Here is a 15728-nt window from a genome sequence, read left to right on the forward strand (position 1 = left end):
TGTTATATATAATATAAATGCGATGCTGTCTAGACAGATGTCTCTCTAGGTTTAAGAACAGAGCCTGGGTGAGACATTCATAGTTTGATTTTCCATAAAAGTGAATATTGTGGCACTATGGCATTCTCCAAACATTGCTGATAAGTTCTGACTCAACCAATGGGCTTTTTCTGAAAGCAATCAAATGCCACAGAAGCACACGCTTGACTTCGCCATTAAGAGTAATGGTGTTAGTGCTTTTCATATCTAAACCAACATAAAGTGAAAAGTAAATCAATTTTCATAGCCGTGCTTCCTCTGTTGGTGTGTGAAAGCGTGAAAGTGTGTCTTTCTGCATGGTGAGTGTACACGTTTGAAGCAACGTCCATAAATAGCTGGCTAGCACAGAGGGAATGTGTAATGTCACACCTGTGATGAGGCTCGGGGTCACAGATACACGGTCACATGACCCAACATCCCACAGCTCTGACGGGACGTTTGCCATTGAAACCCTGTTTAGAGGATTTGAACTTCTGTTTGTTGTCAGGTTATCAGCTCCTTGATTTTTTCTCTACTCTTTAAAAGCGTGATATATTTTTAGCTCCAGTAAGACTTAAGCACAACATCTTGAAGATTTTATTTGATTATTAGAAGTGCTACAGCATTTTCAACTTGTAAAGCCTGACATATGAAATAATGGTCAAACAAATTCATGCAGTGTAACAGTTTATTGAAGTTGAAGACAAAATATATATATATATATATATATATATATATATATATATATATATATATATATAAAAGCTACAAATGTGATTATTGTTGAATATCATATCTGACACATCAGACTTATATACAGTAGTTTTATATATTGCTCACCCTTGAGGGGGAAAACACTTCTGCTGATATTTATATGGCCAAAAAGTTTTATTTTAATGTAAACCAATGAGATCTTTTTAACAAATATGATATTGCGTGTCAAATGTGATAGAGTAGGCATCAGAGGGTTAAAGTTGCGGTGTAGTACTAAGTGCACCAATTCACCTTCTGAATAAATGTCAGTGCCTGTTCAGATGCAGTTGCCAGGGCATTGTTATGCGGTTGCTAGGGTGAGAGGCTATGGTCACAGTGTTATGCCAGTGTAATCACACACTGTTTACACTCATCTGGAGAAGTGTCTGCTAGCTATTTTGCAATTATTGTGCACCCTGTTCAACAGGAGAGTTGCAGTTTCATTATGATTTCAGTTTTTTATCTTAGCAACAGCAGTATGAGATGCTTTCAGATCACGGTCTCGTGCATCCATATTTTGAGCACAGATATCAGATTGAAGAGACAGGGTTACGGGTTCGTTCTCTAACCTCTCGAATGTGTGAGTGCTTGCCTTAGGAAACATCACTCACGCTTTTCATCCTCATATGTCTGGATCTCTTTTGACCTCGCTGTGTGCTCGTTTATCAGACGTCTCTAAGAGTCTGTTTCTTCACATGGCTTTTGTCCTGAGATGATCTCAGTCCACAAACATGCTTTAATGGTGATCAGCTGTGTGTAGATCATTTAGGTCTCCTAGCTGTTTCATTAATTGATTTCTGTTTCTGTGGATGAAAAGCCATCTGTGCACATCGGCTGGATCTGTATCTGGATAACCTGCCTCACTCTTCACACATATCCCACAATGCAATGCGCTTGACTTGACCTTCAGTCTCCAGTGTGATGAATTGAACCACAAGTCATTATAGTCCTCTCCTAGATGTTAAGATATATTTTGAACTCATCTCTGCATATTGGTTCTGAGTTTCTTATTGGCTTCGGGAACACGAAAAATGCCAACCATCTTTCTGAACTTGAGAAGTGCCTATAAACCAAATTAAGGAAAGCTTTAACAGCTCACTGCTCACTGATTTTCTGCAGTGTATTAGTGCTCCACTCCAGACGCAGACAGAAGGTCTTATGAAGAGATAAGACACTAAACACCACTTCATCTGCACTTCAACAGACACCTGGGGTGGGCCACATACTGTACCTGGAGAGATTTTGGACTGTCACCTCTATCTTGCTTGCTTGTGTGACATTGCTGTGCTGGTCATGAACACTTATCATTTGCATGGGTTTTTAAGCATTGCAGTTTGAAACATAATCAGCAGTCAAAGAGGACTCATTTCGATATATTCAAGGTTTGTCATGAGAGTATTGAATGTTATTTTTGCCGCTTTATAGGCCTTGAACATTAAATACACACACTTTTATGTGTCAAAACGCCAGCCTTTGCAAGTATCCCTGTAAACTCAGTAGGTCTTCAGTGAAAGCAAACAGCTGAGAAAGAAGAGGTGTGTAACAGTACACTGGATCAGGTCTTAAAGTGACAGCAGTGTCTGTCACTCATGTTAGGCTAACAACACACTGCTCTTAACTAAATCACTTTAATAAGAAACTGTTTATGCAGCTTTTATACATTTGATCATGTATATACAATCTATATAGCATTTCTTATTTATTTGTTTTAGTGTAGATTGTCCGATTACTTTTAATTAGTTTCTTATTCTTATTTAATCACTGTTTACTTGTCTTCAATGAGCCTGATTTTTTTCTTTATATATATATATATATATATATATATATATATATATATATATATATAGATAGATAGACAAATATAAAACAAATTATATATTATATATATATAAAATATTATAAAACAAATTCAGCCATTTTATTTAGATTCATAAAAAAAAAGAGTAGAAGAGAAAAAGAAGAGTGTAATAACATTGCCCTTCATTCCTGTGAGAGAGTGTTATTGTGATTTGGACTCCTGTGTTTGTGCACAGTCATTGTCTTTGTGTTCGTCATCAGCCCCTCCTCTTCCTCAGTCTCCCAGGTTCAGCGCTGTCTTGTGTGGAACGGTGTGATTGTGACAGTCCTAGCTGTGGATGCTAGTGGTTTTTGGATAGTTGAACACTCACATGAGTGCATTACTCTTAACCCAGCGAATGCATTCCTCACATGCGGCCAGAGTCAAGGCTCTCTCTCTTCCTGATGAAAAGAGAAGGATTCAGCTTCACTGGAGCGGTGACAAATCTTTGCTGGCAGCTCAACCAGTTCCCCCAGATAGACGTTATGTAAGAGTTGTGAGGAGGTTGAGAGACCGGTAGCATCATTCAGATAGGAGATCGTCATGGACTTACAGCTGCAGTGTCCAGTTTGTCTGCCAGGGGCTGGAGAGTAATGATAAGAGACTCAAAACAGGAGATGAGAATAATGTGCCAATGTATTTTCAAGTCCATATTAGAAGCTTTAGCAAAAGTGCTGATATCTTATTTTTTAATTTAAGCATCCATTTATTATTAATTATAAACATCAATATATATTAGAGTGCATCCATTTCATCCCTTAGATTAGTGAATGCACTGATGCAAACACACACAAACACATATATATAAATGTAAAAATATAATATAGCAACAGATATGTGTTCATCTGTGCATTTTTACATATTCTATTGACTTTACACTAAGTGAATAAAAGCAGCTCCAAACAGAAACTGTTGTTAGACTTTCAGCTGACAGCAGAAAAATCTCAAGGTAATCTTATTGTGTAAAGTGCCATAATCTCACTGGGATGAAATATCATCTGATGTGCTGTCCTGTTTCATATATGAGTCTATCACTTATGCTGTGATTCTGTCTTAATGCTTAATAACTATCTTTAATTCTCATGTTGATTTGTTTTGTTTGCACAGGTGAAACACTATTTTATTACAAAAGAACTGTATTTTATTTATATCATGAATATCATGAATAATAATTTATTTGATACAGATTAACAGTGTCGTGGCACCTCAGTACATATTTATAATGCAGTGTATGACATGCAAGCTGAAAAAAAAAAAAAAGGACAATATTATTTGATTCCAATATAATGATTGAAATAATCTTAAATGTAGTGAGGTCTCATTTTGAAGCCGTTTCCTGAGTCTGATGTCATTTCCCAGAGGAGCGGCCGCAGCTGTGCACTACATGATGTCACCGACGGAACTGCAGATGCTCTTCCTAACAGAGCACACTCAGGTTTAAAACAAAAACAACAGTAATGTTCATCAGGAGTTCAACCGCTAGTGCAGGTCCTTCTTTATTTGATTTAAATCTTAGTTTGTAACATAACTGTTATATATTGGATCAGCAGACTGCTGTCTTTGAGAGCAAACGGTTTGTGCTAAGAATGCATTGGCTATTGATCAAGACTGGCTTGCTGATGGATTCCCCAGCTGTTTCTGCTTATAAATGGAAAGCAGCTGTAACAGGACACAGAGTAGGTGGGCAGTGATTCAAACGAGGATCATGCTCACTGTCTGTTTGATGAAGTAACAGTTTTTTGTTAGTGTGTGTTAGTGAATGTGCTCAGCTTTGTGTGAGTGAGGTCATGTGGTGAGTCATGGCTCCGCCCCCTCACACACCCAATGCAGATGCTCTGCTGGGACCTGCTACAGCCTCAGGACGCTCGCTGTACTTTAGAAAGAGCACACTAATATGATTAGATCCAATACAGCACCTTTTCCCATGCTCTGTAGCTAGACAAAAACTGTGCACTCATTTTTTTTTTATGTTTTTTTTTTTTTATTATCATTACTGATTAAAAGAAACCCAGTGTTGTTACATTTTACTTTGGTTTATTAAGCATTTCTGATAACACATTTTTATTAAATCATACATCCCCCCCCCCCTCTCTCTCTCTCTGTCTATATATGTATATATATGTTGTATTTGTATATATTAATTTCTGAGAGAAAAATTACATTTCATAGGACCCAATTATTGTAAGATGAATTCATTAGTTCAATTGATTAGACTTGTTTTTTTAATTCTTAATATTAAATTATCTGAAATCTGTAGTACAAAAATATTAAAATGGAAGAAAAAGTTTGGGATTTTTTTTAATAATAACAATAATAATTATATAAATAAAGACTTTTGGGAAAAAACAAAATGGAATTCGTCTGGCCCTAAAAATTTAAACAATAATTAATTGCTAAATTATTAAAAAAGTTCAATTAATTACACATGCTTTTTGATTATTTAAATACATTTAATACACTTTTAGCATTATAAGTGAATGTATCACGAACTAACATGACATATAAATTCTTTAATGCAATACATTTTTTCTGGTTAAGACAATTACTGTATTTATGATGAAATATTATCACAACACTGAAGACTGATCACTGTTAACTCAGTTTGTGAAACTGCATGCAGTATTCAGCCAGAAACATTTCAGATTGCAGTATGCAGTATTGTTATCAGTGATCATATTACATTGAATTTTTGATCATAACACTTGATTAGGTGCAGTTTTGGGTAGAATTATCTGAACTCTCAATGATCTGAGTTTTAGTTGATATGCTATACTGGAAACGAAAGGTGAAGTTCTGCACATTGCATTGTGGGATAGGACTACAGCATTTCAAGCAGTGTGATTCTTTACAATTTGGGGAATGTAGTGGGTCATCTGGGTTATTCTGTGCACACCGACATTTTTCATATAATGCACAATACACAGCAAAAACGGTTACAGTAGTTTGCTAATAAGTCATTCTGATATAGCCTTCATTCATTAGCAAGCACAATAGAGGGATTTCTGACCAGGGAACACCTAAAACTGCTTTGGGCTCTAGTGGGGGAAGAGGATTCCTCATAATACCATTTCTTGAAGACCAGAGGAAGAAATTGTGTATTTTTTTTTTTTGTCATCGAGAGCAGTGACTCAGCAGTACAGAACAAGTACATACAGAAAGATTCCTTGTCTTTTTGAAAGCCTCTCCTCTGATACGGTTTCAAAACTGTGTTCGGACTCATTTACACTGCAAGTGAAAGATTCTTTAGTCAAACGAGGACTTTAGCTTTTAATAGAGCTCGGTTGATTTGTGTTTCTTCTTTTCTGTGACAGTAATGCACAGGGAGATCTATCGTCATAGCTGATCTCTCCAGAGAGTTTAATTGAAACATCTAAGCCTAAATGCTCGAGTCCTAATGGTGGTAATCAATACACATCACAGTCGCGTGATCCCTACTCTCTTCTCCCCACGCAGCTTTATCACACAATTATCCTCTAAATCATGCCTGAGAGGAGGCTTGGTCTGAGAACATCCTGGAGCTAATGGATCTCTCCAGTCTGAGACACCCAACCTGATTAAGATAAAGCTCTTATAATGGTGGTTTGGTTAGCTTAGCTAGCTGACGTTTAGCTTAGCCCTGATGGTACACCATCTGGACATTTAAAATTTCTGTGTTTTCTGAAAAAATATCATCTCTTAAAGCATCATATTTATGGTAAACATTCTGTTTCCATGTTAAGGAGTACCGTGGTAGCATTTGAGTCCAATGTAGCTTTGCAAAATGCTAAGTGAACATTTGTAGCGTATGTCCTGTGGTATTTGTGTGGTGTGTAAGGGGTTAATCACTGACTATGGGAAATATTTTGATGGCAAAACATCTGACATTTTCCATGATACTGAACAATTACCATAATCTTGTGCTGATATTTACAGCGTACTTTAAGGCTAGCTGTTGACATTCCCTTCCTCATTAGCAGTTGCTTAGCATGTTGCTGAGCTAACAAGGTAATACTATGGTAAACACAACAATATATTGCAAATAAATTCTGGGTGGATGTATGGATTTATTACATGGAATCATGAAATACGTTACCTACTGTAAACTGAAATCAAGTGCAATGCAACAAAACTAGATCTCTCCTATTATAAACAATAATTTAGGGCGTATACTGTAGACCACACATTTGGTTATAAAAGGTACTGATTTGCTGCTGTTTGTTTAAAACTGAATGCATTATCATGTTGCTTTAGGCTGTTTGTTTGACCCATATGAAGGCGTTTAGGCCTTGTCTCTTGAATTTGGTTCACATGCTTTGCTTGAGGGACACATTCCAGTTTTCTCACAGCTGTGGAATGAGAAGAACGTCAATTGTTGTTTATCTCCAATGACCATTTGTGTTTATTTCTCTGTTTTTAAAGACTTGTGCTGTGTTCTGCCAGACATATGGAAGGAGACAGATCTCCAGCCCTCCTGTTAGCTGTGCAGTTGTTCAGTTGTCAACAAACGTGTCTTCTGGCAAGCAAATGTCCAGAGATAATCATGCAATGCAAGCATTTGTTCTGCTGCTGTACACCTGTAGTATCATTTATTAACATCACATATCATTAACTTCAAATCAAAAACTTCTGCTCATCAAGACTGCATTTATTTGATCAAAATACAGTAAAAACTGCTTAATATTTTTGCGCAATCTGTGATAATTTTTTTCTCTTCAGGATTCTTTGATGAATAGAAAGTTCTAAACATAATTTCACTTTTATTAAGAAAAGCTTATTGACCCCAGACTTTTGAACATGAGTGTAAGTTATAGATTTCATTTGCTGTGATTCAGTCTTTTGTAGCTTGTTGAGTTTTGTTTGCAGGTTGCAGACTAATGATACACAAACGTCTCTCCAAACCTTTGCTAAACTGATTTGATCATTGTTCTTTTATTGTTGTCCATCCATTTAAAGTCCATCAACCTAAGTTTCAAAAAGTTCATAAAGAAATCATAAAAGGAAATCCGTTTAAGAGGCACAACTGATTTATTTGATAAACAGATTTAATTTAGGCTTTCATTCACATAATAAATCAAATCAAATACAACAGAAGCTCAAAAATGCTTGCTTGAAAAGCTAGATAATTGAGTTTTTGGATTTCCATTCTTGTTTAAAAGATGGAAATCTGGTTTAAATCGGAAGTTGTCGGGAATGCAGTGTTAATCCTCAGAAAGGTGTAACACGTCAACCCATAATTATGAGTAAACACAGGCAAGTTTGCTCACATGGGTTTGGTGTGGGAACTTTTACTAGCTCAAAGTTTTCCTAGTTATTTGTGCTTGCTAGTGCAATCTGGGTAGTAGTTTCTGTCCCAGGTCAAAATACCCCACCCCATGTAGAAGTGACCTGCTGTGATAGTGGGGTTGCTTCAGTGGGACGATCCCTACAATTAGTATTGCACAAGTTGCTCTTAATGAGCTTTGAATATGAAACGTTTGGTAAATGAACAACACCAGGCTGTTGCATGCTGGGAGTGCAGAGGTCATAGTTATAATCCTAATATTGCAGCAGATCATTACTGTACATGTTGTGTACATGTGAACTTTGATCATGTGGAGAGATGTAGCAGCAGTCTTATGAGCTCAGATGAACATTGGCACAATAACTGGCACAGATACCAGACAGCCGCTGATGACAGGAGATCTGTGCTGCGTGGTTATTCTTAGCACGACATCACTTCCTCCCCAGTCCACTGGGTGATCTGTACAGGGTACTGTACTGTATGCATAGTCTGTTTCTCGCTGACTGAGGAAAGAACAATGTGCTTAATGAGGCGAAAAACCTTGAGGTTACATATTAAACCTAAAGAAGCAATGTACAACGAACTGAGAAAAACAAGAAAACACTTACTGTAAGTTCTATGATTAATATTGCATGGGATTGTGATAAGTTTTGTAACACACACACACACACACACACACACACATTATTTTAATGATAGATTGCTTTAATGGCTGACTCATTTCTAAAGTTAGTGGAGGTAATGTAAGGTTGTGCCATTCAGTTCTCAGGTTTTGTCTAGTTCAGCGTGACACTTCAGCGGTTTTTCTTTATGACTTACCTGTATTGTGCATTACTTTCATCATTTATATAAACAAAGTTTCTTCACAACTGGTTCTTTTCCTTGAAAAGGACACCTGGGGTCAAGTGAATATTACATTCTTTTAGTATTTCTCCAGCTCAATACTTTTGACCTAAGACATGTTGCATCCTGAAGCATTTTTAAAAGTTTCACTGGATATTGTAGCTTTTCTGTTCTAGGTCTTTGTTCTGGCCAGATCGATGTGGGATGTGTGTCAGGCATTTCAAGCACACGCTATTACTCAAACACACCTGTAAAAGAGAAACCTTTCATTTCTGCAGCACTGGCGGCACCACATGGTAATGGCATTGGAGCTCTTTTATTTTAATTTTTTTATAAAAGTACTATTAAAGAGACCTGTTTGAAACAGTTTAGCTTTTCTCAAATCATTTTTGTCCACTCATGTTCAGACGTCAGTCACCTCACACGCCTCTTCAGCTTCCTGTGATTTATGGACCATAATGTGTTTATAAGTGATCTGTGTGAAGTGAGATATGGCAATGAAACAGCTTTAGTCATCATTCTCTGATTATTACGTGTCGTCAGGCACGGGCTTGTTTACTTTCACAAGACTCTGCCTGGAGAAATGTAGAATAAACTGGCCCTAATGAAGTCTTGAGCTGTAAAATGAGCTCTTAATGAGAGTTAGTGACCTTTAACGCCACTTTACTTTGATAATAGCCTAGTTATTGTTTTATGGTTTTATGTTTATCTGAGTTTTATGGACAGGTGACTCACTGGTTCAGTATGTGGAAGAATTCTTTGATCAAAAAAGCCAGAATACACATTGTTTTGTGTCCTGAAGGGGGCGCCATTCTCTAAATATTATTTCATCATTACATCATTCTTTAGGAAAGCTTCTGCCTTGAGATGTCTTATTTAAATGCTTAACCCACAATCATGCATTTGAATCATTTTCGACCACAACAAGAATATATCGTTAAGTAAATAGCTTTTATTTTTGAAGCTGATTATGTTAAAAATGCTTTCTCATCATGGATATAGCAGATCACAATGTTAGAGAATCCACAATCACTTTTAAATGTGTGAGTACATTTCCTATGAAATAACTATATGTGTGCAGGAATGCAGGATTATGAGCACAACAGCTCTTTATATGTTGGACGCAAAGCATAGTTTTTGTGGCACAGCTCTGAGAGAAGCACTATGTTTTGTGTATGCTTTATAAGCTGGTGCTTTTGAGCGGCATGCAGTAATGTATGGACAGACCACAGGCCTGGTGAAGAACTATAGTGAAGAAGGGCCTTGTGAACTGTCTTAAGTTTTTTTTTTTTTCTCCATACAGTGAAAGTCATTGGGGGTCAGTGTTGTTTTGGACCCGTCTAAATTTCATTGTATGGACAAAAACAGTAGAAACATGTTTCAAAATACCTTATTTTGTGTTCCACAGAAGAAGCAGAGTCATACATGTTTGGATTGACATGATGGTGAATAAATAATGACAGAACAACCATTTTTGAGTGAACTATACCTTTAATGTCTTGCTCTCCACCAGGGGGCCTGGATGATTAATAAATTATTGTTATTTAAATAATCTAAATAAAATTCAGAAAAAAAAAATCAAAAAATAATATTTATAATATTGTTTTTTCTTTCATTCTTTAATATTATTTTTATTTAACTTTTTTTATATATAAACATACCAAATAAATATTCTAGAATCGGAAAATGAATAGTGGTTAATTAATTTAGTATATTTAATAAACCATGTTAATTCAGTGTATAAAAAAGAACAGCTTGGTCATAAATATAGCAGAAACACTAGAAATACATCAGCATATATTGTGTTTGATTGATTGATTGATTTAATACTTTATTGAACAACAACAATCAACACAAAGTGTCCAAAAGGATAAAAACACAAAAAGCCCATAGGCTTGTTTCATTTGTGGTCCTTATATTGGACAGTATTTGGACAGTGAGGGGCCCTGGAGTCAAAAACACAGATCCTTGAGGCACTCCATACTTTACTGAATTCCACAAGGATCTGTCCTAGGCCCTCTGCTATTTTCAATATACATGTTATCCCTTGGTAATATTATCAGAAAATTCAGGATTAGCTTTTATTGTTATTCTGATGATACTCACCTATATATTTCAACAAGACCAGATGAAACTTCTAAATTATCTAAGTTAACAGTATAAAAAATGTAAAACACTGTAAATACTGTAATGTAAATGCTTCTGTAACTGAATTTTTAGGTGTGAATTTGATTGTACAATTTGGTTGTCATTTCCATAAATGACTGAAAACTGTTGGAACAGAATGGGTTTGAACACTCAGAAATTGAGTGGCAAGTTTAAGCTGTGGTGTGTCTATGCACAATGTAAAGATAATTATTTCCTCAAAGAGCCATGCCCGTTCATTGCTGCTTCACACAGGAGCGCTGTGCGCTGTGTACACATTGCTCAGCAAAATCATTTCCTCAAGAGCTACAGCCAGTAGCCTTAGTAACTCACTGCAGTGAAGACTCCAGCACGCTGTTCTTATGTAAACATTGACCGTGTGGTGGAGCCTGTTACATACTGCGTGCTGCTGGAAAACCTGATGGAACTTGTTCTAAACGGTTGAGGGGGAATACTGAGAGGAAAAGCAAGGGAGTAAATGCTGCCTCACGGGGAAGCCAGCAGAGTCCCACCCTCAGCGGCGGCTCACACACTCGCACGGCGGTCAGACATGCACAACACACTGCTGAAGGCACCTGAGCCGGGATCGGTCCGTCTGATGAGGGGGGACGCTCTGCTGGTGGCGCTCATGTGCTGCATGGGTCAGTAGCTTTCCTCAGCTTCCTGCCAGATCGTCTGCTTTTGCTGCAGTGTGCCAAGCTTTTAGATTGATTTTCGTTTTCTTTCGCTTCCCAGATCTTGTGTCGTAATGCTCTTAGGGACAGTTTATCTCTGTGATTGCTGAAGTGGTCAAAGTACAGTGAGATATGCAATGTTTGGCTGTTCCTGCCAGGTTGAGGTGACTGCAGTGACATTGGCTCACATCAGCACATCTGTTTACACATGTTCTGTGTTATTAATTATTTGTGTTGCTAAGGCAGGTTGTGGATCATATTGGGAATAAAGTTTAGGAAAAAAAAGCCAAACAATGTGTCCTCAACACACACGATGTGGCAACTCATCTGCGTTAGAGGGGAAGGGCTTACTGATAGGTCAATTAGCAAATGGCAACCACTTATTCAATTCCTAATGAAATAATTAATTAAGGAGGCATGCTGTACATTGTACAGTATAGCAGTTTAATTTTGCTTGTCATGTTATTGTGTTGCATCATCAAAATGCCTCAAATTATGTGATTTGTTAGGCATGTCTTTTTGAAGTTGATGGGGTTTTCACTTGAGGGTGAATCAAATATTTTGCAGTGGGCACCAAATCTGTTTACATAGCTGTTCATTAAACATGACATGTCACATCACACCACATTTCCAAATATTTTATCTTTGCAATATCTTTAATCATGTTTCTTGTTGAGGCGAGGTGTGCTGTTACTTTACATCAGATATCAGTCATCAGACTTTACGTCTGATGGATCTTAAATCATGGCAAAAAAGATCCATACAACTAATTTTGAAAGTGAAAATCATATCTATGGCGGAATATCATAGAGTCTTGACTGGGGACTGTTAGCAAACACCCAGAACACACTAGCACATGCACAGCAACACAAGTTTGCATACACATTTCCTCAGAGAGTGTCAACGTGTAGTTTTCAGATTAGTTTGAGGTTGTGTCTCTGTTTTAATTGACAGATAGTGATTCAGTTCTCAGATTTCTGCACCACAGGGTCTCTGTTAGAGTACAGTTAAGGGCCTTTCCAAATATTTATATGCAACATTGAATACATGGTCTAGTGATGATAATGATGGTGATTACCATTAACGTGTCAGATTTTAAACATTTGCATGATGCAAAGCACAAGTTACTTATATATATGTATATATATATATATATATATATATATATATATATATATATATATATATATATATATATATATATATATATAAATGAATTGATGGTTTTGGAAATACTACTTATATTTCCATTGAGCTGTTGTTTTATTAAAAGTCAGCGGCTGAGCTGTCTGACACAGTCACATCTGTTGTCATGGACACGGGAAACAAAATACTGTTGTTGAGAGTGCTGCGTAATGGAAGCAAGACTTGACTGGGATACAGTCTTATTCTGTAATTTGCTTTCATATCCTGTCCAGAAATAGAAACGTAGCATTATAACATTACAAGAAACCCGCCATGCCAGACAATATTACTCTTTATACATTAGCTAAAAAGTTTGTAGTTCTTCTAAAACTGAAGGCAGGATGGGTAAAGACATGTTTTTATCTAAATGTATTTACATTCTCTACAATGAACTAGGATGTGCATTATTATTGGCCGATATTTATAGGGCACTCCTAATAAGATGCACATTAATTATTGGCTGATATTTATCGTGCAGCCCTACAATGAACTAGGGTTATCGAAGTCTTTAAATTTAGCATCAGACAATGTTTAGAGTGAAACATTTCGATGGACGATGAAATCTCGTGGGCAAATAGGGGGGTGTGCCCAAAGCATGAATCCTTATAAAGGAAAACAGCTAACGATTCCTAAGACCGTGTCTACACCGTATGTACAGTAAGCAGCATGGTGCGACAAAATACTATATAACCACTGATCTATTATAGACATTCATTATATAGATTAGTCATTAGAACACAGTATAATTAGTGATGCTGTCTACACTAGAAGTGGCGCGGCATGACATCACAAATCCCTGAAAGTGAACTGCTGCTGTCATCTGTTTATGACATGCTGGAACAAAATTCTGATGATTTTCAACGGTCCCTTTGTTGCATCCACTGTAGACAGTTTTAGCCATTGCAATGATTGTGCATTCAATAAGGGGCGGGGGAATCATGATGCTGGTGCAATATTGGGGTTGTCTATCAGCCATCAGCGATTGACGATGTCATCGTCTATCGCCCCAACCCTATAATGAACAGATGTATGTAATAATAATAATAATAATAATAATAATAATAATAATAATAATAATGTTGTGATGAACCAGAATATTTTTTTTATTGAAACGCCAAAACCAATTAAAGTGATCATTTAGCCCAAAATTTTGACCAAAAATAAACTTTATTTAAAGATGCTGTCCCTAAGTTTTGCCTCTTTATTGCCATCTCTGTTTGAAAACATGCAATTGCAACAGTTTTCGGAATTATCTTCCTTGCGTGTGTTGTGCTCAGCATGGCGTCAGCACGTAAGAATCTAATGTTATGAGGAGTATGTGTGGCAGGCTGGTTGTCTTTAAAATACTAATCTTGTGTAATCCCAGACTATCTGTAATCAGAAGCACATTTAAAACTGGAATATAATAAAATTTTATTCACATGTGTTTCATAAACATATAGTCCTTTCTGGATAAAAATTCGCCATCAAAATGAAACATTTAATTATTCCAGCTGCTGTGAGAAAAGGCTATAAATGATCTGTCACCTGCATGATCCTTATATTCGGTAGCCTAGTAACCAGGACAACTCATTTATGTTTACAGATGTGATGTAACGATGTGGCAGCATGCTCAAATTTTCAGTGAAAACTTACTAACTAAAGTAAGGCAAAAGCTTTGAACACTGGCTGGTTATGTACTTGCTCAAATATTGTTTTCCGATAATTTTTAACCCCCAAAAAAGTTATGGACGGATGCTTTAATAATATATGAATTAATAAAACTTAAGATTTATTTGATAACTTATTTGATAAAAAAACAATTTATTTAACGATTTTATTTATGACTGTACTCTAATTTGTTTTTCATATATGATCATTTGAATACAATTAAAAATTTAATAATACGCCTCAAGGTTACATATGTAACCCTAGTTCCCCCAAAGGTATGAGACACTATGTTGAGATGCTTTGGGAACAACTTTAGCATGACCACGCTATGAATCATGTTTGTAATCAGTCCAATGAATGGGTGAGATGTCATGGACTGGGTGACGTAGCGACGATGAAGCTATAAAAGCACATACAGTGGAAACAGTGGCAGCTTCTGGCAGAATGAAGGAAGCGCTCACAGGGATCTCAAAAGAATGGCAGTAGATGCAGCATCTCATTCCTTCTGGGAACTAGGTTTACATACAGTACGTAACCTTGAGGCATTCCTCTTCAGGAACTTGAGCTGTGTCAAAAAGCTTTGGGAATGATAATGCCCATGTTGTCGACTTTCAAGTCCCTGAATAGTGTGTTTGTTCTCAGCACAACTTTGGCAAAAGGACCAGGAGCAGTACGAACATCAAGGTAGTAGCTTTACATATATCCCTCATAGCCACACCTGACAGGAAGGCCTTAGAGGCTGCTATGCTTCTGGTAGAGTGAGCCTTGACCTAGGGGGAGGGAAGACCATAGGACTCATAGGACATAGAGGTGGCATTAGCAGGCCACTGACTGAAGGTCTGCTTAAAAAACAAACAATTGGCCAGACTTCCTTCCTACAACTTTGACATTCGTACTGCTCCTGGTGCCTCCTGGACCTTTTGCCGTAGTTGTTGCTTTGCAATGATTTGTATCGTAAAAAGCGCTATACAAATAAACTTGAATTGAAAACTTAAATTAGTGGCAGGCAGACCTCACTTGGAAGAACCATAACAAACAAACAATTGGTCAGAATTTCTCCACATGGCAGCTCTGTGGACATATGCTCACACTGGACATATACAGTTAAGCTTTTGCTTGTCTAGATCCTGAAAGGGAGGAAGACAGAAAGCCTGTAGTATGACGGGCCATGGCACTGAGGAGGGCACCCCATCCTGGGGTACAAAACAGCTTTGGCTAAATAAGATGCAGGAGTCTAATCAGGAGTCTAACAAGAAAGGGGCACTGACATGACCTACAGGACATGACCTCAGGTTCTGCAGATCTCTTTAGTGATGAAATGGCTAATAGGAAGAGAGTCTTAAGTGTCAGAACTCAATCTGAA

General features: G+C 37.0%; 1 protein-coding gene across 1 annotated transcript in view; it reads left to right on the forward strand.

The window, feature by feature from the left end:
- dst (dystonin) overlaps nt 1-15728 on the forward strand; it is a 148069-nt gene that overhangs the window by 11014 nt on the left and 121327 nt on the right. The window lies entirely within an intron of this gene.

This window comes from Carassius gibelio, chromosome B13 (genome assembly GCF_023724105.1).
Source record: "Carassius gibelio isolate Cgi1373 ecotype wild population from Czech Republic chromosome B13, carGib1.2-hapl.c, whole genome shotgun sequence".
Lineage (NCBI taxonomy): Eukaryota > Metazoa > Chordata > Actinopteri > Cypriniformes > Cyprinidae > Carassius > Carassius gibelio.